Below are 20853 nucleotides of genomic sequence, written 5' to 3'. Positions count from 1 at the left end.
CCGAGTACTGTATGTGACTCGTGTTTATCCTTTTCTTTTCATGGTCAACGACGAGAGGACCTCTGTGCAGAGACGCCCCCTCCTGGAAGAAGATCGCCAGGACCCCAAAGCATCCTGAAGACACCCCTTATAAAGAGACTGAGTTCCCCATCTTTTGTTTCATGAAAAAGACATATATTCCAATAAAGCCCTCACTAAAACCCTTATTGAAGGCACCAGTGTTTCTATTCATCCCACCAGCCCCCCTTCAGGTGGTCGAAAATCCTTCCAACCCGGCACCCCCGGGACAACTGGTGTCAGAAGTGGGATCTCCACCAACATCCATCTGTCCGGACAAGATGGAGGCCCTTATCGACCACCTCATTAAAGGGCAAGAAAAACTTGAATGGGCCGTGGAAAGCCAGCTGACAATGGCCCAGGCAGACAGGGAACTGTTCACTAAGACTATAACTGCACACGTGGAAGGCATCAAGTCTCTGCCGCCCATCTCCCAGTCCTCTACCGGCGAGGTCCGCGTACACAGCCCCTAGGGATTGCACTTCAGAAATATGTGCCCGGCGAAGATCCTGATGCATTTCTTTTGAACTTTGAGAGGGCAGCTCGAGCCATGAGCTGGCCCGAAGAGAAATGGCCGTTTTTTTTCGCTCCCCTTCTTACGGCTGAAGCACAATCAGCGTATCAAGCAGCCAACCCCCTGGGGACCACCCCATATGCGACCATTAAAATGGTCATTTTGGATCACTTAGGACTAGACCAGGAGGCCTATAGAGTACGCTTTCGAAAGGAAAGGGGGGTTCAAGGGGAGAACCCTAAGACCCTGTTCTTTAGGTTAAAAATGGCGGCCGACAAGTGGCTACGCCCAGACGTCTGTACTAAAGAGGACATTCTGAATAAGATCTAGCTCGAACAATTTATGGAGGCATTGCCCTATGCCACCCAACGATGGCTGCGACAACATGTAGGGATTACGGTGGAACAAGCCATAGAAATGGCCTCGCAGTACGCCCGAGCCCAACCTAAGCCTACTCCTTGGGAGCACGAAAAGACCTCCAAGACACTGCCTCCCTCAAAGCTGGACAAAAGACCGAAAGTAGTACCAGAGGTTCCTAGAATATTCAAACCCACAGGACTGATGACTCCTATAAATAAAGGACCCCAATGCTTTGAGTGTGGGGAGTGGGGCCACATAGCGAGAAAGTGCCCCAAAAGAAAGAGCCAAGAGGAACCCATGGAAGTCGGCTATCTTCCACGGACAGTGATGTACTCAGCGGAAATGGGCAGCATGTTCTACGTGAGTATGTGGATGAATGGTTGTAGAGTAAAAGCCCTATTAGATTCAGGGTGCCGACAATCCGTCGTCCAGACGAGTTTCGTCACTTCTGAGCAGATGAATCCCCAGAATCCTGTATACATTAGGTGTGTCCACGGGGATGTGAAGCCCTACCCCGTTGCATCTATCACAATAACCCTACCGGACAGAGATCTGTGTACAGTCCGGGTGGGGGTGGTGGATTCCCTACCTGAAGACATGATCTTAGGGACAGACAATCCCGAATTCCTTTCTCTCTTTAGGGAATTCCTGTCCAGACCAATGAATAGGGAGAACGTACCGTCTTATTTGTCACCAGAACCCTGGGTTATAGACAGGAGCTTTCGCTTTGCTCAGGGAGAAGATAGAACCCTGTTCCACGCATGGGAGAACGCCCACAACTCAGATGGTCTCGCCTCCCAGACTTACCCCCGGCTCCTGATTAGGAACGATTTACTGTACAGGCAAGCCAGATCCGAGGGAGACCTGCAACTGTTGGTGCCCCGGTCCTTTAGGGAACAGGTGCTCTTTTTTGCTCATGCCCATTTAACGGCCGGCCATACAGGCAAGGAGAAAACCACAGACAGCATCCTCAGGAATTCCTTTTGGCCGGGGATCTATAAAGATGTACAGGAGTTCTGTGCTCAATGCGAAATTTGCCAAAGGCGAAACACCCACCGACCCCGGCTGCGCCCTTACAAAGGATGCCCATCATAGGGGTACCGTTCGAGCGAGTCGGCATGGATATAATCGGGCCCCTGCCAAAGACAGGTCGCGGACATTTGTATGCATTGGTGATTGTCGACTACGCGACCCGGTTCGTAGAAGCTTTTCCCTTGCGAACCACCACAACAGCAGCCATTGCCGAGAAATTCGTAGAACTATTTTCTCACGTTGGGTTCCCCAAAGAAGTGCTGACGGATGAGGGGACCCCTTTTACATCAAAACTTATGAAAGAGGTTTGTGCCTCTTTGGATATCAAACATCTGAAAACATCGGTGTATCATCCAAAAACCGATGGCCTAGTGGAGAGGTACAACCAGACCCTTAAGCAAACCCTGAAGAAAATGCTGACGGCCGAGGGACCCACCTGGGACCGACTCCTGCCCATTGCCCTGTACGTCATACGGGCACAGAAACAAAGCAGTCTGGGATGTTCTTCCTTCGAGCTTTTGTATGTTAGACTACCAAGGAGTCTCCTAGACATCACTAAAGAAATGTGGGAAAACAAGGTATCCCAAGAACAGAAGAGCATGCTGGAATACACCACTCAGCTAAGAACTAGACTAGGAAAGCTCCGAGAACTTGCCTACTCCTCTATGGATCACCAACAGGAGAGATACAAAAAAACGTACGACCAGGGAAAGAGGTTGAGAACCTTAGACGTAGGAAAGTGGGCTCTCGTGTTGTTGCCCTCCCTCAATAACAAGAACAAAAACGAGTGGCAAGGCCCCTTTCGGGTTATTGAGTCCATTGGAAGAACCACCTACAGACTGCGCCTGTCGCCCTCCAAATCCCAAACGTACCACATCAACCTCTTGAAGGAATGGCTGGGACCGGTACCCCGAGCGGACCATTTCATGGGACAGACTAGCGTCCCCAACACCTCAACCTTGGAACACCTGGTAGTGAACCCGGCGTTAACCTCCAAAGAGAAGAACGACTTGACAGAAACTTTGAAGCCGTATGCCGACGTGTTTTCAGACTTACCCGGAAGAACTGACCTAGCAGAACACCGTATTGAAACACTTCCGGGAGAAGTAGTGAAACAGAGACCATACAGAATTCCCGCAGCTCGGAAAGAGGCTGGGCGTCAGGAAGTCCATGACATGCTCAAGTTGGGGGTCATCCGGCCCTCCCAGAGCCATTGGTACTCGCCAATTGTAATGATTCCTAAACCCGACGGAACTAAACGGTTCTGTATGGACTTTCGGGCCCTTAACGCTGTCTCTCACTTTGATACCTACCCTATCCCTAGGGTGGATGATTTGATCGAGAAAATTGGCGATGCCAAATACATCACGACCATCGATGTCACGAAGGGGTATTGGCAGGTGCCTCTTCGTGAGGAGGATCGGAAGAAAACCGCCTTCGTGACGGACGACGGGGCATTTGAGTTCACAGTTCTTCCGTTCGGCCTGCATGGGGCCCGCGACGTTTCAACGCCTTATGAACCGGGTCTTACAGCCTTATACCGCCTTTAGCTCAGCTTACTTAGATGACATCGTCATCTACAGTCAGGAGTGGGAGGAGCATCTTCGGCATTTGCAAACTATATTTACAGCCCTTCGGAGAGCAGGACTCCATATCAACGCAAAGAAATCACGAGCCGCTTTCCAGAGTGTGAACTACCTGGGATATGTACTAGGCGAGGGAACCATTGCTCCCCAAAGTGAGAAAGTGCGAGCGATAGCTGCAGTCCCATTTCCCAGCTCCAAAAGAGACCTACAAGCCTTCCTTGGATTGGTCGGATACTATCGCCGCTTCATTCCCTGTTTTGCTGAGTTGGCTGCCCCCTTAACAAACATGCTCAGAAAAGACACCAAGACCCAGGAATTTAGTCACCCCTCCCCTGAAGCCTTGAATGCTTTCCAAACCCTAAAAACCACCATGACTACTGCACCCGTTCTGGTGTTTCCCGATCATACTAAGCCCTTCTTGTTAGCCACCGACGCTTCAAATCAGGGGATAGGAGCAGTATTGTCCCAAGTCAACAAAGAGGGGGTTGAACATCCAATTCTGTATGTGAGCAGGAAGTTATTCCCCAGGGAGTGTAGATACTCCACCATTGAGAGAGAGGCCCTGGCTATAAAGTGGGCCATAGAGAAATTAAGATACTACTTGGAAGGTAAACCATTCATCCTACATACAGACCATGCCCCCCTGAAATGGATACATCAAAATAGCAGCCACAACCCCCGGGTTTTAAGGTGGTTTCTATCCTTGCAGCCATACTCCTTTACGGTTCAACACCGAAAAGGGAAGGACAATGGTAATGCGGACTTCCTTTCCCGTGTGTTCCTTCTCCCCGAACAGGAGAAGCCAGGGGGGGAGGTGTGTCATGGGTCCAGCAAACAGGAGCCAATTCCACCCGAGGACTGGTGGTCCGCCACCCCCCTTTTACCCTGCACCTTTTTCCCACAGCCGCAAACCTGCACTTGGTACGAGGACCCCGAGAAAGACTGGCCAGACGAGGTTGCCGCGTTCGGCTCCTTTAAGGCAGCGGATCGGGACTACGAGACTCCGCCCCTGGTGACGACAAAAGGCGGAAGCTCCAGCAAGAAGGCGGACGGCGATTCCCCGGCGGAGAAAAACATTGAGGATGAAGCAGGACGGGTTTGAGAAGGCAGAGAGAACGAGAACGACAAGCCAGGAGGCCAACGGTTGGACGCTTCGCCCTGCCACGCGCCCACGGGAGGAGCGTGGCTTCGAGAGGTACGGGGCCGGGTCGCGGGTTGGGTTGGGAGGCGGAGGCAGCCCCCGGTGTGAATCCAGTAAGCGACGTCCCCTACCTGAGCACGAGCACTCCTAAGCACGCCCCTTTGTAATATGGATTAGTTACTTACCTGTAATCCTAGTTCTCTTCCAGGGGTATCCTCGTCATAAGCATTAGAATATTCCCGCCCATGCGCGGGACCCCGGAAACACTAGATTATATGTGCCCCACATATATATATATATATACATATATATATAAATAATATATATATAAAAATAAGCAATAGCAGCCAAATCACATTAGAGCTGAAATATGCTGTGAAGAATTTCCACCATACATGTATAATAAGCATTAGAAACATGAGAAACAACACCAAAGATTGTTTAGAAATTGTTTTAATGCTCAGAAAGCAGTAGAAATTCTCATAACTCACTCACTGGAAGCATAGGAAGCTCCCAGGCTGCATTGCAAACACACAGTCTAAAAAGACTGAAAAGCTAACCTGTAGCTGAATAGCAATAAACTGACACCGTGCATTTAAGGCACTCATGACCCCCAGTATCCCATCATGCCCCAGGGGTGACAGTTAGGTCAGTTGTTCTTTTCGGAGACTGAAAACAAACCCAATAACATATAGGTTAACAATATCTCCTTATTAAAGTGTATCCTTTGCCCGGGGAGGCGGGAGGGTTGCTTATGACTTTGATGAGGATACCCCTGGAAGAGAACTAGGATTACAGGTAAGTAACTAATCCTTCTCTTCCAGGGGATCCTCATAAATAGTCATAAGCATTAGAATAGAGTAGCGAGCCTCTCCTCATCCCTGCGGGCAAAGGAATGATAAGACAGTAATCTCATCAATAAGTCTGAGTAGACGATAGACTACCCAAACAGATTCCTCAAGGAGGCTTGCCCTACTTGAGTATCGGCCCTGGAATCAGATTCGAGACAGTAATGCCTCGTAAAGGTATGAACTGATTTCCAGGTTGCCGCCTTGCATATTTCCGACATTGGGATGTCATGCAAGAAAGCTACTGTAGCGGCCTTCCCTCTAGTGGAATGCGCTTTTGGAGACATCAACAAAGGTTTGCCTGCTAGCTGATAGGCCAACTTAATGCAAGAGACAATCCATCTGGAGATGGACCACTTGGCCGCTGGAAAACCTGTTCTCATTGAGCCATAGTTCACAAACAGTTGGTCTGTTTTCCTAATCCCTTTAGTCTTTTCCAAATAAAACTTAAGTACTCTCTTAAGATCTAAGGAGTGAAGTGACCGCTCGGCTGGGGTCGCAGGATTTGGAAAAAAGGAAGGGAGGGAAATAGACTGATTTATATGAAAATCAGAGATGACCTTAGGCAAGAAAGATGGGTGAGCCCTTAGGACTACTCTGTTGTGGTGGAATATAGTAAATGGTTCCTTCGCACAGAGCGCTTGTATCTCACTGACTCTGCGCGCAGAGGTAATCGCCACCAAAAAAGCTGCCTTCCAAGAGAGATGTTGTAAGGAAGCCTTGTGGATGGGCTTGAAAGGTGGAGACATTAACCTTGATAGAACTAGGTTCAATTCCCACGGGGGAGAAGGATTTCGCACAGGGGGAAACACTTTCTTCAACCCATGGAGGAAGTCCTTGACCACTGGAACCTGAAAGAAAGACATCTGATCAGGTGATTTTCTGTATGCTACAATAGCTGACAAATGCACTCTAATTGAAGTGTACTTTAAACCAGCAGTTGCGAGGGAAAGGAGGTATGGTAAGATGACGTCCTCCTGTCCCTTAGTCGGATCCAAATGATGATCTCTACACCACAAGTAAAATCTTTTCCACTTGAACGCATAGGACGCTCTCGTGGAAGGTCTCTTAGCCTCCTTTAAAATGTTCATGCATTCGGGAGGCAAGTTGAAATGTCCATATTGCAGGACCTCAGGAGCCATGCTGTTAGATTCAATGATGGGAGGTTGGGATGCATTATCCTCCCGTTCATCTTGCTCAACAGGTCCGGCCTGCAAGCGAGCCGTTTGTGTGGACACACAGACAGATGTAGAAGGTCCGGATACCACCACTGCCGAGGCCAATCCGGAGCAATCAGGATCATTTCCATGTTCGACCTGAGGAGCTTGGAAACTACTCTCGGAATCAGAGCTAGGGGAGGAAACGCGTATGCGAACATCCCTGCCCAATCCAACAGTAGAGCGTTCCCCTGCGTCCCTGGCCAGTGGAACCTGGACGCGAAGGCGTGGCATTTGGTGTTTTCGTCGTCTGCAAACAAGTCTATGGATGGACGACCCCAGCAACAAAAAAGCTCTTCTACTACTTCGTCGCTTAGCACCCAGTCTGGCTGATCTTCGAAGTGCCTGCTGAGTGCATCTGCCTTGACGTTCAACTCGCCTGGAAGGTGCACTGCCACTACTGTGAGACCTCGAGAGAGGAGCCAATGCCAGATTGTCTGAGCCTCTCGAGATAGTGGGCGAGATCTTGTGCCTCCTTGTTTGTTCAGATAGAACATGGTGGTCGTATTGTCCGTCTGAACCAGGACCGAGTTGGATTTGATCGCTGGTAGGAAAGCTTTGAGAGCCAGGAAAACCGCTCTGAGTTCCAGCATGTTGATGTGGAATGTCTGCTCCTGCGCAGACCACTGGCCTTGAATCTGAAGCGGACCCATGTGCGCTCCCCAGCCTTGCAGGGAGGCATCCGTCACTATAGACTGGGAAGGAATGGCTTGGTGAAACAGCACCCCCACCGTCACATTCTTTCTCCGAGTCCACCATCTGATGGTCTCTTTTGTCGCCTGGGAAAGATTGATTCGATCTTCCCAGCGTCCTGTCGCCTGGTCCCACTGATCCTCCAGAGCCTGTTGTAGAGAACGCATTCTCAGCCTGGCGTTTGGGATGAGAAAAATGCAGGACGCCATGGAACCCAGCAGAGATGCTACTTGTCGGGCTGTTGGAAGCCGAGACTCTAGCAGAATCCCACATTTCTGTTTCATGGAAATAAGTCTCTCCTCCGAAGGAAACGCTTTTCCCAAGCTTGTGTCCAGAACGGAGCCTAGGTAGTGGATGGACTGTGTAGGCCGCTAGACTGACTTCTCCAGGTTCACATGGAGGCCGAGTCTGTGTAGCTGGTGCAGGCACAGTTGCAGATCGTGCGTTACTTGTACCGGAGATGGACCTTTTAGGAGCCAGTCGTCCAGGTATGGGTAAATGAAGAGACCCTTCTTGTGAAGAAAAGCCACCACCACTGCCATGCATTTGGTGAAGACTCCTGGTGCGGACTTGAGACCGAAGGGTAACACCTTGTACTGGTAGTGTTTGTTCCCTCCGACAAACCTTAGGTACTTGCGATGTTGTTGCGCAATCAGGATGTGAAAGTACGCATCTTGCAGATCCACCGAACACATCCAATCTCCGGCTTGAAGATGTGGACATATTTGGTGTAGCGCTAACATGCGGAACTTTTCCTTGACGATGACTTTGTTTAATAGTCGTAGGTCGAGTATTGGTCTGAACTTGTCCTCCTGATCTTTTTTTGGGGACAAGGAAATATCTGGAGTAAACTCCTTTTCCTCTTAGAGCGAGAGGAACCTCTTCTATCGCTCTTTTTTGCAGCAGGATTTTCACCTCTCGTCGGAACAAGCTTAGCTGGTGAGGGCAAGAGCTCTTTGGAGGGATGCTCTTTGGAAGAACACGGAAACTTATCCTGTATCCATTGCGCAGTATACTCAGCACCCACTGATCTTTTGTGATGCTGACCCACTCTGCCAGGTGTTGTGAAGCACTTCCTCCCACTGGAGTGGGCAACGGCGTCAGAGGAAGCCTCTGTTCAGGCCTTTCCTCCTCTTGTGGTGTTGGAGGACTGTTGGTGACCTCCTCTACCTCTGCTGGGCTCGCCACGGAACTGGGGTTTCCCTTGAGTTTTGTTTTGGGACCACTGAGGGGTTTGAACCCTCTGTTGAGCCCCTCTCCCCCTGTTGGTCTTGAAGCAGCGCTTGAATTCCTTTTTCTTCTCCAAGCCCACCGCCTTCACCGTATCCAGCTCAGTCTTCATTCGGGTCATCTCTTCGTCCGCATGTTCTCGGAAGAGAGCGGAACCCGAAAAGGGAAGATTCAGAATCCGATGCTGAGCATCCGGTTTCAGACCTGTAAGGCGCAACCAGGCCGATCTTCTGGCACAAACTCCATGGGAATAGGAATGAGCCGAAAGCAACGCCCCATCCGCGGCCGTGCTTATCATCTGATTCGCCACCAGACACCCTCTGTAACAGTTTCTTCAAAGTCCTGCTGATCCTCTTTTGGCAGCTTGGCTTTGAATCTTTCCATCGAGTCCCATAAGGCTCTGTCATATCGTCCCAGAAGCGCAGCTGCACTAGCGACCTTAAGAGTGGAAGCAGCGGAGTTGCAAACCTTTCGACCCCAGGAGTCTTGAGTTTTGCTGTCCTTATCTGGCGGGACTGAAGAGGAACCAGCAACCGCATGTGTCTTCCTCGCCGCTGCCACAATCACAAAGTCTGCTGGAGGGTCAGATTTTACAAACACCGGGTCAGAGGCCGCCGGTTTGTACTTCTTCTGAATGCGGGCCGGTACTGCTCTGATTGTTGCTGGGGTTAGGAAAACCTCCTTGACAGGGTCCATAATCCCCGGGACTAAAGGCAGCAGAGGTCTGGAGATGGCCTTTTTGTGTAAAGTTTCAAAAATGACTGTCGTTGTTACTTGAGGGACAGACATCTCGATGTTCAGTTTAAGCGCACCTCTTTGCAGCACATCCAGATACGTGCCAATGTCATCCACTGGGGAGGACCTGGACGCAGGACTGTCCGTCAACGTCGGGGAGTAGTCCCTCTTTGACGATCTGGTAGAAGAGGTTGAAGAAGTAGACGGAGTACGTCGACGTCTACGGTGAGCACTGAGTCTCCGCTCCCGTGACCTTCTTGAACGCTCCTCCCGTCTAGGGGAGCGAGATCTGATCCGATCTTCCGTCCGAGGTTCCTTTCTAGGAGATCGGGATGTTCTGGGAGATCTGGCTGGTGATCTCACGGGCGATTTGCCCCTAGGAGAGCGAGACCTTATCCGACCTTTCATTCGATGTTCCCCTCTAGGAGATCGGGATCTTCTGGGCGCTTTGGTGGGTATTCTCACAGGGGATTTGCGCCTGGGAGGGCTACGCCTGTCCATCTCCTCCACCAGATCTTGGAGAGGAGACCTGTGGTGTGGGCTAGCATATTCCTGCATACGCTTGGTAGCCCCAGCATCTCGCCAATGGTCCAAAGATCTGTTCCATCTAGGTGACAGCCTGATGCGTTCTGCCGATGGATCTGGTCGACGCGCAGGAGTTCTGTGTATAGGGCTTCTGGACCTTGAATGTTCAGTTGAGGAGCCAGAGGACCGATAAGATGAATGATGAGACGCAGATTCCGTCACCATGATTGCATCTGAATGCCTCGACGTCGAGTGATCTTTTCTCGTCGTCGTACGCCTTCGGGGAGTCGGAGGATCAAACAATCTCAACCCCGAATGTCCATGAGAGGATCTGTAGTCTCTCGACGTCGAGCGGCGATGAGTAGCCGTCGACGGAGCCCTCTGCCTCGACGTCGAACGGCGATGACCGGCCGTCGACGGAGCTCTCTGCCTCGACGTCGAACGACGATGTCCTGTCGTCGACGGAAGCTTCTCTCTCGACGTCGAACGACGATGTCCTGTCGTCGACGGAAGCTTCTCTCTCGACGTCGAACGACGCGGTCCTGTCGTCGACGGAGCCTTCTGCCTCGACGTTGAACGGCGATGGTCGGCCGTCGACGGAGATCTCTGCCTCGAATGCCTGTGCGACGACGGCGGAGGGGTATTGGGCACCCTCGACGCCGAGCGCTGATGCTGCACTGACGGAGACTGCGTCCTCGACGCCGATCGACGAGCTACTGTCGACGGCGGAGGGGTCTTGGTCCTCGGCGCCGATCGTCGCTTCTTGGACGACGGCGGAGGGGTCACACTTCTCGACGCCGGTCTTCGCCTGGTTGACGACGGCGGAGGGGTAATGGATCTCGACGCTGACCGTCGCCCGGTTGACGGTGGCGGAGTAGCCTTCCTCGACGCCGATCGTCGCCCGGTTGACGACGGCGGAGGGGATTTCGACGACGGAGCTGGATCTTTCAACGTCGTCGACGTACCTGGTCTTCTCCTAGATGGCGAGCCCGCCGTCGACTGTAGTTTTGAAGAGGAAAACTTCTCCTGTGGTTTTTCTTTCAGCGCCGAGCCCGACGCTGAAGTTGAAGGGTATGAAGACTTCTTTCTTGAAGATGTATGAGTCTTCTTGGAGCCCTTCTTCACTGGAGATCTTCCTCTTGAAGCCCTGTGAGCCAGGCCATAAATTCGAATCCTTTCCCTGTCCTTGAGAGTCCTTCCTGACAGGTTCTCACAATGTGGACAGGTGCCTGGATCATGATCTTCAGGCAGACAAAGGATACAGACGTCGTGGTTGTCTGATTTTGCCTTCTTGTTGCCACAAGAAGGACATTTATCAAAGAGTGAAGGCATTCTCAGAGGAAAATGTTCACTAAACTGCTGAAAACAAGCAGAATCTTACTTGACTAGATGTTAAATGTCGAAGTAAGAGTAAAAGTTGTCAAAAAAGAAGTATTTTTCTGTCAAAAACCAGAAAAATAGTGGAGCTGTGTAACCAGGGTCCTTCACTGAAGGAGCCGGAAAGAACAACTGACCTAACTGTCACCCCTGGGGCATGATGGGATACTGGGGGTCATGAGTGCCTTAAAGGCACGGTGTCAGTTTATTGCTATTCAGCTACAGGTTAGCTTTTCAGTCTTTTTAGACTGTGTGTTTGCAATGCAGCCTGGGAGCTTCCTATGCTTCCAGTGAGTTATGAGAATTTCTACTGCTTTCTGAGCATTAAAACAATTTCTAAACAATCTTTGGTGTTGTTTCTCATGTTTCTAATGCTTATTATACATGTATGGTGGAAATTCTTCACAGCATATTTCAGCTCTAATGTGATTTGGCTGCTATTGCTTATTTTTATATATATATTATTTATATATATATGTGTATATATATGTGGGGCACATATAATATAGTGTTTCCGGGGTCCCGCGCATGGGTGGGAATATTCTAATGCTTATGACTATTGATGAGGATCCCCTGGAAGAGAATGAGCACTTTACACGGATTGTGTACCCTCACTCCCGGCCCTTATCACACTTCCCCGAGTACTGTATGTGACTCGTGTTTATCCTTTTCTTTTTACGGTCAACGACGAGAGGACCTCTGTGCAGAGATGCCCCTCCTGGAAGACCGCCAGAACCCCAAAGCATCCTGAAGACACCCCTTATAAAGAGACTGAGTTCCCCATCTTTTGTTTCATGAAAAAGACATATATTCCAATAAAGCCTTCACTAAAACCCTTATTGAAGGCACCAGTGTTTCTATTCACCCCACCAGCCCCCCTTCAGGTGGTCGAAAATCCTTCCAACCCGGCACCCCCGGGACAATAAGTCAGACAAAGCAGAAGGTTAAAACCCGGGTTTTACAGCATAAGAGCAGAATCAGGTGCAATACTGTGGGAGCACCACTGGTTGAACACTTTAAGACCCACAATCATACAGCAGAAGATGTCAAGTGGTGGGTTGTGGAGAAAGTAATGCCTAGCGTCAGAGGTGGTTCCATTTCTAGATCACTCAACTACAAAGAGTGCAGATGGATACACTCTTTAAATGCAGTACAGGAAGGATTAAATGAAAGGGAGGAGACTGCTAGACAAATGGGGCAACTGTGACCACCAGTCCGCCCAGCTGTTCCATGTTTCAAAAATCTCTCTTACAAATGGGGCAACTGTGACCATCATTCCTCGCTTTCTCCCCAACTAACGCCGTTCGAAAGGATATGTAAACAATATGCACTTCGTATACATCTTGATGTTCTTCCTTTATTCAACTGATCTGAATTTGCATGTTATGAATCCAACTGTCAATCTGTTTGATCCCAAAAGTATTATAGACGCTACGATGTAATTGAATGCTACTCAAGCAGTGACCCATTGTAGATCTAGATATGTGTGTTTAGAAAAATGACAATGTCGCATGAGATATATTCTAATTACATGTGATCAGGTTGTATTTGTCCGAAAAGTGCTGAGGTGCATTTTATGCCTATTTACTGAATCTTTAATAATGCCAATTTTGCTGTAAATATGTTCTGCACGTTACCCTGGCCCACACAGCTATTGAGTACAAATTATATAAGCCTTTCTGCATTATCACAGACGGTGTGCGCTTAAACGTTATCTGAAGCACCCGAATGTCTCTTAGCAACAAGGAAAGCGAGGCTGCCCCAGTGACGAGGACGTTCTCACAGACACGGAGCCCTTCGGTTGCCTTGCAACGAGGGTTCCGCGTTACTGCATCCTCGAGGTAAGAAATACTAGTTGGTACTGGCCATCACTTCCGCGATTTGCCGATCTGTGCATCAGAGGGATCTACCCAGTGCGCGGGACTGCACAACGACTCAATACGACTAATGCGAACTCAGGTGAGATTCCCTAGTGCTCCCCACGCGTAGAGTTTGTTTTTTCAACTCTGTGAAGGACGCGTACTAATTAGCGTGTTGCCTTCCTTACATTATGGAGGGCGCGCTGACAGCTCCCTTAACTTCTCTTTCCAGATCGCTCAAATTGAGGCGGCTGATGTTTAGATAAAGAGCGCCCCGGATACCTTCGGCGGCATTTTTGTTCCTGATACCCGACCAGCAGAGATAAGCGGACAGGGACTCGCTATTCTCATTCATCAGGGTGAGTCCTTTACGAGTGATAACCGATCGGACCAATTTAAAACCCAACCACTGTTCACTTAAATCTCTTTGGCTGAAGCATATTTGTTCTTATGCTTCCTAAATTTAATTTAACAGAATCCGGATGGCTCGAACTGAGGGGTCATCAATCCACACACCCACATGGCGCTGAACTCAAGAATGGCCCATAGGTGAGTGCATGGCCATTTGGAGTGCTCACCGGTTTTTAAATAATTTTACTATTTCGCATGAATCCCGTCCTGATGATTTAATCCCTTTGATCAACAGGCGCAATCTCACTACCCCACCCTCTTAAGTCCTGAAGAAGACCCGCCCCAGACCCCAGAACTAAGGCGTCCAAGGGTCAAAACGTCAACGATATTACCACCAGCGGGCCAGTCCAGAACATTCAGTTATTAAGGCCAAAAAAAGTGGCATACTAACTGTATTACAATTAAATATGGAAAATGGCCTGTAAAGTGTTGAGTAAAAAACACCACGAACCCTCCCCCTCCCCCTCCCTTCACTCACTTGATGTATATAATTCACCCTTTCACAAATGCACCACTGGTCACATTGCATGCACCTTATTTATATGCGCTGCTTGTTATGAAGTTATGTTGAATTGTTTTGCTTAATTTATATATATCAAAAGCAAGATATTCATGAATGAAAATAATTCAGTGATTAAAAATACGGTATTACACTGTTCTCCTTGTTACGGGATTTGCTTTTTTCTTTTTGACAGATGCTGTCATCTGATGATTGTACAAAATAATTTAAACAACCTTGAAAAGATGGATATATATTTTGAAGTAATCAGCTTGCATGCCCAACAGAACCATTGTTGATACTAAATTGTCTTGCCCGGGTTCTGAGGGATACTGGGTTACCCAATAGCTATTTACACGCTCTCTCTCAAGAGGCACATAATATTTCCTAGATTTGATATTTACAATATTCATAAGGTATCTGGATAAGATGTCCAAAAATATCCCACATGGTTATTCATAGGTATGGTAGATCCAGCAGAGTACATTTTAAATAAATGACAAGGGGAACATTGTTGGTATTGAGTGATTGCCTTACTCTGTTAGACCTGCTAACTGTGCATTTCTGCCCTCCAACTCATTTAGTCCATTATTCACGGTGTCCAGCAAGAACATCATCTTACATTCGCTGACATTGAGAAGTGACCCTATGTCACCCCCTCTTGGTCCCAGTGTTACTTTCACTAGGACTAGCCATTTGATGGATTCGGGAGGATGGGAATGTTCTTTAAAGTGTTCAACAAGGGGTGCCCCTGGTGTGCCGCATCGGATACGACTAGAGTGCTGCAATATTCTGGTTTTCACCTTCTGTTGAGTTTGACCCACATATACTAGATTACAGGGGCAGACGATCGCATAAATTACATCTTTGGAATTGCAGTTACTATGTCTTTTGATCTGGATGTCATGGTTCCTGTACCTAAATTGCTTGGTTTCCATTGTCATTTTGCAAGCCTTGCAATGTGTACATTTGAAGTGGCCTAGTATACTGGGTAGGTTCCACATCAATTGAATAGTGGGGCTTGGTGGGGAATCTAGCATGGAGCGTACAATATGATCTCGTACGTTTTTAGCCTTCTTAAAGGCATGCATGGGTGGGTCCTGGATTCCTAACTCATCAGATATGAGCTTCCAGTTGGCGTTGATAATTTTCTTTACCCTGTTACTTTGCGTGCAATACGTTGTAATACAGATCATTCTGTCAGAGTTTTGTCTTTATGTTTCGGGTGTTAATAATGTCTCACTGTCTTGGTACCAGGCTATTTTTCTGGCTCGAGTAACCAGTTTTTTAGGATATCCTCTTTCAAGTAGGCGAGTGAATGGATCGTCTGACTCCCTAAAGTAGTCTTCTTTCCAGGTACAGTTCCTGCGGATGCGCAGGAACTGCCCGAATGGAAGCTTGTCTCTGAGGCTCCTGTTATGATGACTGGTGTATCTTAGTAACTAGTTCCTTTCGGCAGGGTTTCTATACAATGTGGTGTATAGGTGGTCTTCTGATACCCTTATGGAGATGTCTAAGAAATCCATGGTGTTTCTGTTACATGTGATCGTAAATTTGAAGTCTTCAGACCACGTGTTCAACCATTCAGAAATTTTGCAATCCAACTTCATCCCCTTCCCAAATCAGTAGGATGTTGTGGTAAATGTCCTCTCCACTGCTCTCCTTGGATAGACTGTACTATGACATCATAGAATGCCTGGGTGTCCCTCTGGCTCTCAGTGGCTCTCTATAACTTACTTGGCAGTTGGTCATCTGAGGCTGAGCTGCTATTACAGATGTTGTCTATATACCTTCGCCATTTGGTAATCTTCATTCGGTATGGGTTCCTATCAGACAGGATGTGTTGTTCCTCAAAGCTACTCATGTATAGAATAGCTAAGTGAGGGGCGAAGGCTGCCCCCATAGCTACACCTTTGGTTTGGACATGGAAATTGTTCTGGAAGAGGAAAAAATGATGCATTATTGCCACTTCAATTAATCTCACTATGAACTCAGTTGGTACATCAGCCGGTTGGGGTCTTTTTTCAAGGGCTTCACTGATGACAACCAGCGCCTGTTGTTGTGGAATACTCGTGTATAGTGACGTTATGTCAAGGGTTGCCAGTATTTGTGTGTGGGGGTTAAAGTCCAACCCTTCCACCAGATTAATGGCTTCCATTGCGTCATGAAGATAGGTTGTTGTTCCTTCTGCTAGAGGTTTTAGGAAGAAATCCATGTACTTGCACACTGGTTCTAGGAGGGAGCCACATCCGGAAATGATTGGTCTCCCTGGCGGTTTCTCCAAACTCTTGTGCACCTTCGGCAGTGTATATATTGAGGGGGTGCGTGGTTAGGCATTATTCAGATAATTGTATTCATGTTCAGATAGGAAACCAGCTTCTTTACCTTCCTATGTTATGTATGATTCTTCTTACTTCATGTGTTGGATCTTTTGGGACAGATTTGTAACTGATGCCATCCTGTAATTGTGAATAGATTTCATCCTTATAATCGTCCGTATTCTGAATCACAATGGCTCCCACCCTTTTCTGCCGGTTTGATTACGATAGTTTTATTGTCCTTGAGTGTATTCAAGGCTGCACGTTCTCCTTTGGTTATATTCCGTCTCACATAGGACTTAGTTATGCAGGCCTTCAGGACATCTCGTGCAACCAAACTCTCAAATGTCAAAATCTTGTGTGACATCATGTAGCTCGGTGGCATGAATGTGGATGGTGGTCTCAATCCGGTACTAGATGTCGGTAGGTGTGAGGGAGGATTTCTGTAGAAATGTAGTAGACGTACTTTACGGAAACATCTATGTAACTCTGCCTTGACATTAAAGCGATTAGGAAATGAGGTTGGTACAAATGATAATCCCTTAGATAAAATCTTGGTTTCATCATCAGATAGTGTATGGTTTGAAAGATTGATAATGGGACTCTTTTCTGGAACTACCATCTGTAGGTTGGCCTAAGCATATCACAGAAAGCACCTTTCTGGCTGTGGTGGAGGAGGCTGAAAGGAGACTGGACCAGGGGGCCATGGTGGCCATTGTACTCCAGGATTTCAGTTCGGCCTTTGATATCTTTGACCACCCTACACGTCTAGATACGGCTGGTAAGGCCGGAGTTTAAGAGAAAGCCCTAGATTAGGTAGGTGTCTTTCTAAAACAATGGGCAATTTATCAAAAGAGAAACAGACACTTGTAACACATCAGACCATTGGTAAGGAAAGTTTTTGGAGTAACCTCAAAAACCCTATGCCAGTGTGGTTTGTGCGGTATATCTGGTTCGTCCGCCCCGCATATGGGTTGTTGGCAGTTATCATTGGTTACTCCAAAGTAGTGATGTTGCCAGCCTCAGCCCGAGGCACCTCTGGCCTGTAGTGCAGTGTCCAGAGAAGTGAAAAAGTGTGTCGAAATTAAAGTCTCAAAAAAGGAAAAAAGGTTTAAAAAGCTGAAAAATCACCCAGAGTAATTTTAATTATTGGTGTGATTTCCAGATTGATTAAAATAGATGCGGTACTACTGAGTAGATCGAGTTACTGGATCATAGTAGTTTTAATACAATTATTACACAAACGTCGACATGTTTCAGCTCTGTCGGCCCATAGGGGTCTATAGAGCCTTCGTCAGGACTAACATATAAACAAACAATGTACGTATTACTCACACCATTTGTGTTGTATTTTAGTAGTAACCTGTTTAAATTTCCAGGAATGAAGACTCCTCCAGTTTCTGAAATAGAATAGGGAGAGTACATAGAGAGATACACACTTATTCAAAACATCCTGATTTAGGTTTGTGTATTGGATTGAATAAAAATATTATTCATTGGTTTCAGAGACTTATCACATTGGGGGACGGGTAACATGGTTGAGTTTATTTACACTGTGGACATAGTTGTGGGGATTGGAAGTCCATTAGTTTAACGCGCTGGCACATGAAAGCGCTAGTTTCAAAGATTTGTAACGAAACATTGTGAAAGTAGGAAGGGAAAAAAACTTTACCTTTACGCGCTGGCATGTAGAATGGCGCAAGGGTAGGTATTTTCATAAGCAAGACAAATGAACTATTTTTACACGCTGCGCGTTGTCATACCTTGGGACTGGAAGACACTTGCTTGCTTCGGGGGTTACCCACTGGGCACAGAGCTGTATTTGAAATGTATTGCATTAGTTGATGATATTCGCGGTCACCTTACCGGGATTCAGTTGTTTGTACAGCCTCGCTCCGCCATTACCCGCGTGTAGTTGCAACCTCGTCTTGTGCTGACGGGTAATGGCGGAGCGAGGCTGTACAAACAACTGAATCCCGGTAAGGTGACCGCGAATATCATCAACTAATGCAATACATTTCAAATACAGCTCTGTGCCCAGTGGGTAACCCCCGAAGCAAGCAAGTGTCTTCCAGTCCCAAGGTATGACAACGCGCAGCGTGTAAAAATAGTTCATTTGTCTTGCTTATGAAAATACCTACCCTTGCGCCATTCTACATGCCAGCGCGTAAAGGTAAAGTTTTTTTCCCTTCCTACTTTCACAATGTTTCGTTACAAATCTTTGAAACTAGCGCTTTCATGTGCCAGCGCGTTAAACTAATGGACTTCCAATCCCCACAACTATGTCCACAGTGTAAATAAACTCAACCATGTTACCCGTCCCCCAATGTGATAAGTCTCTGAAACCAATGAATAATATTTTTATTCAATCCAATACACAAACCTAAATCAGGATGTTTTGAATAAGTGTGTATCTCTCTATGTACTCTCCCTATTCTATTTCAGAAACTGGAGGAGTCTTCATTCCTGGAAATTTAAACAGGTTACTACTAAAATACAACACAAATGGTGTGAGTAATACGTACATTGTTTGTTTATATGTTAGTCCTGACGAAGGCTCTATAGACCCCTATGGGCCGACAGAGCTGAAACATGTCGACGTTTGTGTAATAATTGTATTAAAACTACTATGATCCAGTAACTCGATCTACTCAGTAGTACCGCATCTATTTTAATCAATCTGGAAATCACACCAATAATTAAAATTACTCTGGGTGATTTTTCAGCTTTTTAAACCTTTTTTCCTTTTTTTGAGACTTTAATTTCGACACACTTTTTCACTTCTCTGGACACTGCACTACAGGCCAGAGGTGCCTCGGGCTGAGGCTGGCAACATCACTACTTTGGAGTAACCAATGATAACTGCCAACAACCCATATGCGGGGCGGACGAACCAGATATACCGCACAAACCACACTGGCATAGGGTTTTTGAGGTTACTCCAAAAACTTTCCTTACCAATGGTCTGATGTGTTACAAGTGTCTGTTTCTCTTTTGATAAATTGCCTACTTACCCTGGGGAATGAAACAGACATTCAAATCCCTAATCCCTCCTTTTTTTGATTAATTGTTTCTAAAACAATGAACATTTCAGGTCTTTGACAAAGACTGCTCATGGGAAATCCTGTTCGTCACCTGTGGGGTCCCGCAAGGGTCCTCACTTAGTCCTACACTATTTAACATACACCTGCAACCACTGGCAGACATTATAGCTCCCTTCAGGATCTCTATAGACTCCTATGTGGATGACACACAGATGGTTTTCTCTCTTACCCCAGAATCAGATCCCCAAACATCCACCCTTAGACCGTGCCTGGAGCAGGTAGCCAGTTGGATGAACAAGTCTTGTCTGAAGTTCAACGGAGCTAAAACAGAATTAATGATTCTAGGGAACAACCTCTATATCCAACAAGGCCTGAGATGGCCTACAGGCCTCACCCTTCCACCTTCCCCCCTAAGGCTGGCATAAGAAGGTTAGGGATATGGCTCAAAAATACCTTGACAATGGAAACCCAGGCCACTAAAATTTCGGCAAGTTGTTTTGAATTGTTGCGAATATTGCACAAGAATCTGCCCTTGCTTTCCCTGACCTTGAGCCAGGTGGTGGTTAAGGCTTTCGTTCCCTCTCATTTGGATTATGGCAATTCACTTTCTCTGGGGTCCCCCAAAGGAGTTACCCAGAAACTACAGTTTGTGCAAAATGTGGCTGCATGCACGTTACCTGGAATTCCTAAATCTCTGTCGGCCAGGCAGTGATTGCGATATCTTCACCAGCTCCGCACTGCCCAAAGAATATAATGCAAGTCATTGTGCATCTCCCACTTAGCTATATTGTGAGAAGGTCTACATTTCCTCTGCCAGTTTGTTACCCCTTAAAACCCTATTAGAACACTGATCTTCGAACCTCCATATGACTACAGTCCTTGCTATTAAAAGAGCCAAAAGGGATGGACAGTCTTTTAGTTGCAATGAAGCTAGGCTCTTAAATTCTCTTCCCTTGTCCATCAGAGTTCTAGACAAATTAGTTAAGCTTACGAAAAGCTATTAAAACCTGGCTCTTCAGACAGACTTAGTTTCTTAAGTATCTTCCTCATTCTGTATGGTGCAACCTCTCCTAACCAGCTCTGGGATGCCTCCGGATCACCAGGAGTTTAAAAATCTTATAGTACAGTATAGTTGTTACGTTATTTAAGTATCCAGTAGGAAGACTTGACTGGTCTTCCAACGCAACACAAGTTATGGCTCTGCTCTAGATGCAATTTCGCACAAGCCTATTTCATACAGTGGCCCGGCATTGGCCCAGAGTTACGGAATTTTAAGAACAGGAGTTCTCTATTATTCATGCCATCACAGGACACCTGACCCCGCATTATCTGCTGGCTAGCCTCCTAGGCTACTACATAAATGTTCCAGCATGCAACCACCACCTCACCGTCATGCTTCTTTTAATG

General features: G+C 47.3%; 1 protein-coding gene and 1 pseudogene across 1 annotated transcript in view; one reads left to right on the top strand and one right to left on the bottom strand.

The window, feature by feature from the left end:
* SLC23A2 (solute carrier family 23 member 2) overlaps positions 1-20853 on the bottom strand; it is a 1215437-nt gene that overhangs the window by 856847 nt on the left and 337737 nt on the right. The gene's annotated exons all lie outside the window — the stretch shown is intronic.
* On the top strand, positions 608-4651 carry LOC147679947 (uncharacterized; annotated as a pseudogene).

Source organism: Lissotriton vulgaris, chromosome 11 (genome assembly GCF_964263255.1).
Source record: "Lissotriton vulgaris chromosome 11, aLisVul1.2, whole genome shotgun sequence".
Classification (NCBI taxonomy): domain Eukaryota; kingdom Metazoa; phylum Chordata; class Amphibia; order Caudata; family Salamandridae; genus Lissotriton; species Lissotriton vulgaris.
Note: the sequence above shows the minus strand (reverse complement) of the source record. Positions and strands in the feature narration are given on the sequence as shown.